Below are 6,535 nucleotides of genomic sequence, written 5' to 3'. Positions count from 1 at the left end.
TTTCTTCCCAGTCCCTTGCCTGTCCTCTTGTCTACCCCTAATCTTCCTATAACATAGGGTAGTTATAAAGCTTTCTTTAACAGCCCTCTTTCAGCTCCCTTATATAAACCACACTTAACATCAGGAGGGATTTACACACAGTAGTCCTTTCATCTGAGAACCAGTATGGGCTGTGATTAGGGATTTTGAGGGAGGGAGGTGCATCATCATTACGGTAATGAGGTATAGAAGCAGAATTCGTGTTCTAGACACAGAAGAATACAGTGAGCTGCGAGCATGTCACTGCACTCCAGCCGGAGCAACAAGAGCAAAACTCCATCTCAATAGAAAAAAAAGAAAGAAAGAAAGTGAGGAGCATTAATAATCATAAAGCAGCATAGACCCATCTTTCTGCTTCTAGAAGTGCCCAAGGGGCTATAGTCAGTGGCATAACAAAGACATTCTTGAAGTAGATTGAATATCCATTTATTAATTTCTGTCTTTATACCAATTTCTTCAGTGGCTTTAGTGTGTAGAGATACATTTTAGCTTCACTTATCACTCTCCCATATCTCTCAGGAGACAAAGACAGGTGATTGAAACTATTACAATAAAAAGTGGCCAGTATTGAAAGGTGCAAACAACAGAACACACAGTGTCTAGTTTAACTTGAAAAGGAATTTATTAATATGTTGAGCAGCTTCTCAAATCTCCAAGAGAGCCTTATAATCAGGTTTAGAGGGCACGTAGCCTGTAATAATTAGGCTACTGGGTTTCAAGTGAAGACTGTACTGCTCCTGCTCCTGGATAGAGAAAAGGAAGCTTGCACTTTTGCACTGTCAACAATGGATATAGGACTTAACTAAATTTGGATGCCCTTTTTAAAAATTTTATTTTCACTTTTTCAGAAGATGGCACCAAAGGCGAAAAGGAAGCTCCTGACCCTCCTAAAGCTGAAGCGAAAGCAAAGGCTTTGAGGCTCAGAGGTAGAGCTGAAAGGTGTCCACAGCCACAAAAAAAAAAAAAGGAAGATCCACACGTCACCCACCTTCTGGCGGCTCAAGACACTGCCACTTGGGAAGCTGACCAAATATCCCCGGAAAAGCACCCCCAAAAGAAACAAGCTTGACCACTATGCTATCATCAAGTTTCCTCTGACCACTAAGTCCTCCATGAAGAAGATAGAAGACAACAGTGAAACCACCGTTACAAAATTATAACTGAGATAGTGAAAGAGATCTGACCTAACCAACTCCATCTGACTTCTAACCTCCAAGCTGTCCTTGTTCATTCCTGGGCATAGGCTGAACTAACTTTGGGAGGAACTTAGTTTATAGTTTAAAACAAAGATGAAGCCAGGCACGGTGGCTCACGCCTGCAATCCCAGCACTCTGGGAGGCCGAGGCAGGCAGATCACCTGAGGTCAAGTGTTCAAGACCAGCCTGACCAACACGGAGAAGCCCTGTCTCCACTAAAATACAAAATTAGCCGGGCGTGATGGCACATGCCTATAATCTCAGCTACTCAGGAGGCTGAGACAGGAGAATCTCTTGAACCTGGGAGGCAGAGGTTGTGGTAAGCCAAGATCGCGACATTGCACTCCAGCCTGGGCAACAAGAGCAAAACTCCATCTCAAAAAAAAAAAAAAAAAGAAAAGAAAAAAGAAAAACCAAAGTGATAACACGCCTCTCCCAAGGCAAACCCCTTCTTGCCTGGGGACTAGACTGCCTTCATGGGACTAATAAATTAGCCAAAAGATTAGAAATTATAGTTTAGGAGTCATGCAGCTGGAAGCTACGAGATTCTGATCCTTCCTAAATTGTTCCTGGGTATAATATCACTGTTGTAAAGCCTAAGATCAGTGCTTGAGATAGCTGCACTTGATGAATCAGCTAGTACTATCCAGATAAATGGGCTCATCTGATCTTGTGACCCCCACCCAGGAACTGACTCAGCCCAAGAGGACAGCTTCAACTTCCCATGGTTTCATCTCCGACCTGACCAATCAGCACTCCTGACTCACTGGCTGCCCTCCACCCACCAAGTAATCCTTAAAAACTCTGATCCCCAAATGCTCAGGGAGACTGAGTTGAGCAATAATAAACTCTGGTCTCCTGCACGGCCAGCTCTGCATGAATTACTCTTTCTCTTTTGCAATTCCCCCATATCGATAAATTGGCTTTGTCTAGACAGCAGGCAAGATGAACCCATTGGGCGGTTACAGCAACACACTTGTGTTCATTGAAGATGTTAAAGACAATAAGCACCAGATCAAACAGGCTGTGAAGAAGCTCTATGACATTGAGGTGGTCAAGGTCACACCCTGATTAGGCCTGATGGAGAGAAGAAGGCATATGTTTGACTGGTTCCTGATTACCATGCTTTGGGTGTTGCCAACAAAATTGGGATTATCTAAAGTGAGTCTAGAGGATAAATCCTAAATATATATGTATATCTTAATCCTAAATATATATATATCTCTTCATCAGAAAAAAAAATTTTTATTTCCGTTTCTTTACTTTTAAAAGATGTTTAATTTTGAAATAATTGTCGATTCTTAGAAAGTTGCAAAAAAAATGGTTTATAGCAGTCCCTTGTACCCTGCACCCACATTCCCTCAAAGGTTACATCTTACATATAGTACAAATTAAAAATACTTTTTTTTTTTTTTGAGACAGTGTCTCAATGTTGCCCAGGCTGGAATGCAGTGGCACGATCACTGCTCACCAGAGCCTCGAACTCTCCAGGCTCAGGTGATCCTCCCACCACCTCAGTCTGTCCAGTAGCTGGGACTATAGGTGCCTGCCACCACACCTGACTAATTTTTGTATTTTTAGTAGCAATGGGGTCTCTTTATGTTGCCCAGACTGTTCTTGTACTCCTGGGCTCAAGGGATCCACCCATCTCAGTCTCCCAAAGTGTTGGGATTACAGGCATGAGTCACTGGGCCCAGCCTAAACACAGAAATTTATATTGGTACAATCCATTGATTTCATTCAGATTTTCCTTTATAGGCACTCATTGTGTGTGTGTGTGTGTGTGTGTGTGTGTGTACAGTTCTATGCAATTGTGTAGAATCATATAACCACCACCATAATCAAGAAAACGCACAAGCAATAGTCCTTGGCCAGCTGCAGTGGCTCATGCCTGTAATCCCAGCACTTTGGGAGGCCAAGGCAGGTGAATCACTTGAGCAGGAGTTCACGACCAGCCGGCCAACATGGTGAAACCCTGTCTCTACTAAAAATACAAAAAATTAGCTAGGTATGGTGGCTCATGCCTGCAATTCCAGCTACTTGGGAGGCTGAGGCCAGAGGACTGCTTGAACCCAGGAAGCAGAGGTTGCAGTGAGCCAAGATCCTGCCACTGCACTCCAGCCTGGGTGACAGAGTGAGACTCCATCTCAAAAAAAAAACAAAAACAAAAACAAAAAAAACTGCATAAGATCCTTATCACAAATATCTCCTTCATGCTACCCATATATAGTCATATCTACTTCTTGCTTTCCAAGCCCCTGGCAACCATGAATCTATCTCCATCTCTATACTTTCTATTGTCATTTCAAGAATATATAAATGGGCTGAGTGTTGTGGTGCACGCCTTTAATCCCAGCACTTTGGAAGGCCAAGGTGGCCGGATCACCTGTGATCAGGAGTTCAAAACCAGCCTTGACCAACATGGTGAAACCCCGTCTCTGCAAAAATTAGCTGGGTGTCGCAGCATCTGCCTATAATCCCAGCTACTAGGGAGACTGAAGAAGGAGAATCTCTTGAACCCAGGAGGCGGAGGTTGCAGTGAGACAAGACAGCACCATTGCACTCCAGCCTGGGCAACAAGAGCAAAACTCCATCTAAAAAAATTATAATTATATATATATATATATATATATATATATATATGGAATCACATGATCCATACCAGTGGGGAAGTGGAGGGAGTGAGACAGAAAACGGAAGGTTCTAAGTAAGACTTTTGCAGACGGCTGAGTCTGAGTCGGGCAAGCATTACCTTCTCAGCACTTGCAGAAAGCCACAGGGGCAGGCAAACAAGACTTCAGGAGGCAAAGTCTTCAGGCAAAGAAATGCAGTTGTTGTCTGCTAAATTCAGGGTAGCATGCCCTGAAGTGGTAGGGTGAGGGACTGTGGAGCTCAGGACCAACAGCTTCTCTTACACAGGCTTAAAAACAATAAACAGGCTGGGCGCAGTGGCTCACACCTATAATCCCAGTACTTTGGGAGGCCAAGGTGGGTGGATCATGTGAGGTCAGGAGTTTGGGACCACCTTGGCAAACATGGTGAAAACCCATGTCTACTAAAAATACAAAAAATTAGCCGGGTATGGTGGTGTGTGCCTGTAATCCCAGCTACTTGGGAGGCTGAGACAGGAGAATTGCTTGAACCCAGGAGGCAGAGGTTGCAGTGAGCTGTGATGGCACTATTCCACTCCAACCTGGGCAACAGAGCAAGACTCCGTCTAAAAAAATAAAATAAAATAAAAACAATAAATAAGTAACAAGCCAGTGTTCAAATTTTCCTTAGTATGTCATACTATTTGGTTTTACAGCTTCTCTGTCCAAATCATGATTCAAATAAGGTCCATCTATTGTAACTGATTTACCATCACATACTGTAAAACAACACTTTGGTCAAAGACAGCACATAATACAACAGTGGTCCCAAAATATTATAATCCAATTTTTACTGTACTTTTTCTATGTTTAGATATGTTTCCTCACACAAATACTTACCATTGGGTTACAATTGCTGACATTATCCAGTATAGTAACATACTGTACAAGTTTGTAGTCAAGGAACAATAGGCTATCCCACATGGCCTAGGTGTGTAGTAGGCTATACCATCTAGGTTTGTGTAAGGATACTCTATTATGTGGGCACAATGACAAAGTTGCCTAACAACACATTTCTCAGAATGTGTCTCCATTGTTAAGTGACGCATGTCTGTACATGTTTTTTAAGTCTCTTAAGTCTCTTTTTCTTTCCATTTTTTATGTAGAAATTTTGAAGCATAGAACAAACTTAGAAGAATATTATTGTGAACACCTATATGTCCACCGAGATTAAACCATTAACATTTTAAATATATTTGCCTTATCACATATCTACCCATTTGTTCAAGGCTTTATGCATTTTAGATTTCTTGATGCATTTCAGAGTAAATTGCAGATATTGATCATTTATCCCTAAATACTTTTACCCTGAAACACTTCAGTATAAAAATCATTACTAAGGTTTATATATATATATTTTTATTTTTTTATCTTTTTTTTTTTTTTTTTTTTGAGATGGAGTCTCACTCTCTCACCCAGGCTGGAGTGCAGTGGCGTGATCTTGGCTCACTGCAACCTCCACCTCCTGGGTTCAAGTGATTCTCCTGCCTCAGCCTCCCGAGCAGCTGGGACTACAGGCATGTGCCACCACCCTGGCTAATTTTTTGTCCTTTTTTTGGTCTTTTTTTTTTTTTTTTTTTTAATTTTTTGTATTTTTAGTAGAGACAGGGTTTTACCGTGTTAGCCAGGATGGTCTCCATCTTCTGACCTCGTAATCCGCCTGCCTCGGCCTTCCAAAGTGTTGGGATTACAGGCATGAGCCACTGCGCCTGGTCCATTTTTTTCTTTTAAGGTAAAATTTTCAACAATGAAATGCACAAATTTTAAGTGTATATTTGTGGAGTTATGATAAATGCATGTACCCTATGTAACCTACCCCTCCATCACGATATGGAATATTTCTACAACCTCAGAAAATTTCCTCATTCTCCTTTTCAGTCAATCCCTATCCTCAACTTCTCAAAAGCAACTTTTTTTAACCTAATGTTGTTCACAATGTTCTCTTACTTTATTTTATTTTACTTTTTTGTTCTAATGTCTGTGGTATCTGTGGTGATAACTACTTTTTCATTCCTGATATTGGTAATTGGTACTCTTCCTGGGAACAAATTTCCTGTGGGTTCCTTCATGTTTCTGCACATTCTGTGAGTACAGGCACTGACAGCCATTGTTCTGGGTTATCTTTTAAAGATGTTTGTATTGCAAATAGCTTGGTAAATGGCCACAGTGGAGCCCTCTAGTGCAGGGGACAGGTATTTTTTTTTGTTTTTTTTTTTGTTTTTTTACTTTCTGGTACAATAAAGATAATTTCTGCCTCAAGTGTAAAAGTCAGGCAGGTTTGCGTGCAGTCTACTGTAAAGGAATAAGTTCCTAAGCCTGGGTTTCCTTAACTGAGGTGCCAACCCACTACATTTATAACACCTACCTGGGCCACTCTGTGTCTTTCTCATAGGACTTGAGGGTCTAAAAGAACTAATGCAAATGTGAAGCTCATGCTGCTTGCTGGCTGTGAGTGGTAAAGTGCTAGTCTCTAACTTAGGAATCTCATTTAGCAGGCCAGATTCCATGAAACTCTGGCAGATTAACTCGTTAGCTTTAACAGGAGGGTACAATCTCAGACTCCTCTTGAAATTCTTGATGGTTGTCAATCTTTCTTTCTTTTCTTTTTCTTTTTTTGAGATGAAGTTTCACCCTTGTTGCCTAGTGCAA

At 41.5% G+C, this 6,535-nt stretch overlaps 1 pseudogene; it reads left to right on the top strand.

The window, feature by feature from the left end:
• Window positions 1-217: 217 nt before the first annotated feature.
• Window positions 218-2,395, top strand: LOC126953409 (60S ribosomal protein L23a-like; annotated as a pseudogene).
• Window positions 2,396-6,535: the final 4,140 nt, after the last annotated feature.

Source organism: Macaca thibetana, chromosome 4 (assembly GCF_024542745.1).
Source record: "Macaca thibetana thibetana isolate TM-01 chromosome 4, ASM2454274v1, whole genome shotgun sequence".
In the NCBI taxonomy this organism is placed as follows: Eukaryota; Metazoa; Chordata; class Mammalia; order Primates; family Cercopithecidae; genus Macaca; species Macaca thibetana.
Note: the sequence above shows the minus strand (reverse complement) of the source record. Positions and strands in the feature narration are given on the sequence as shown.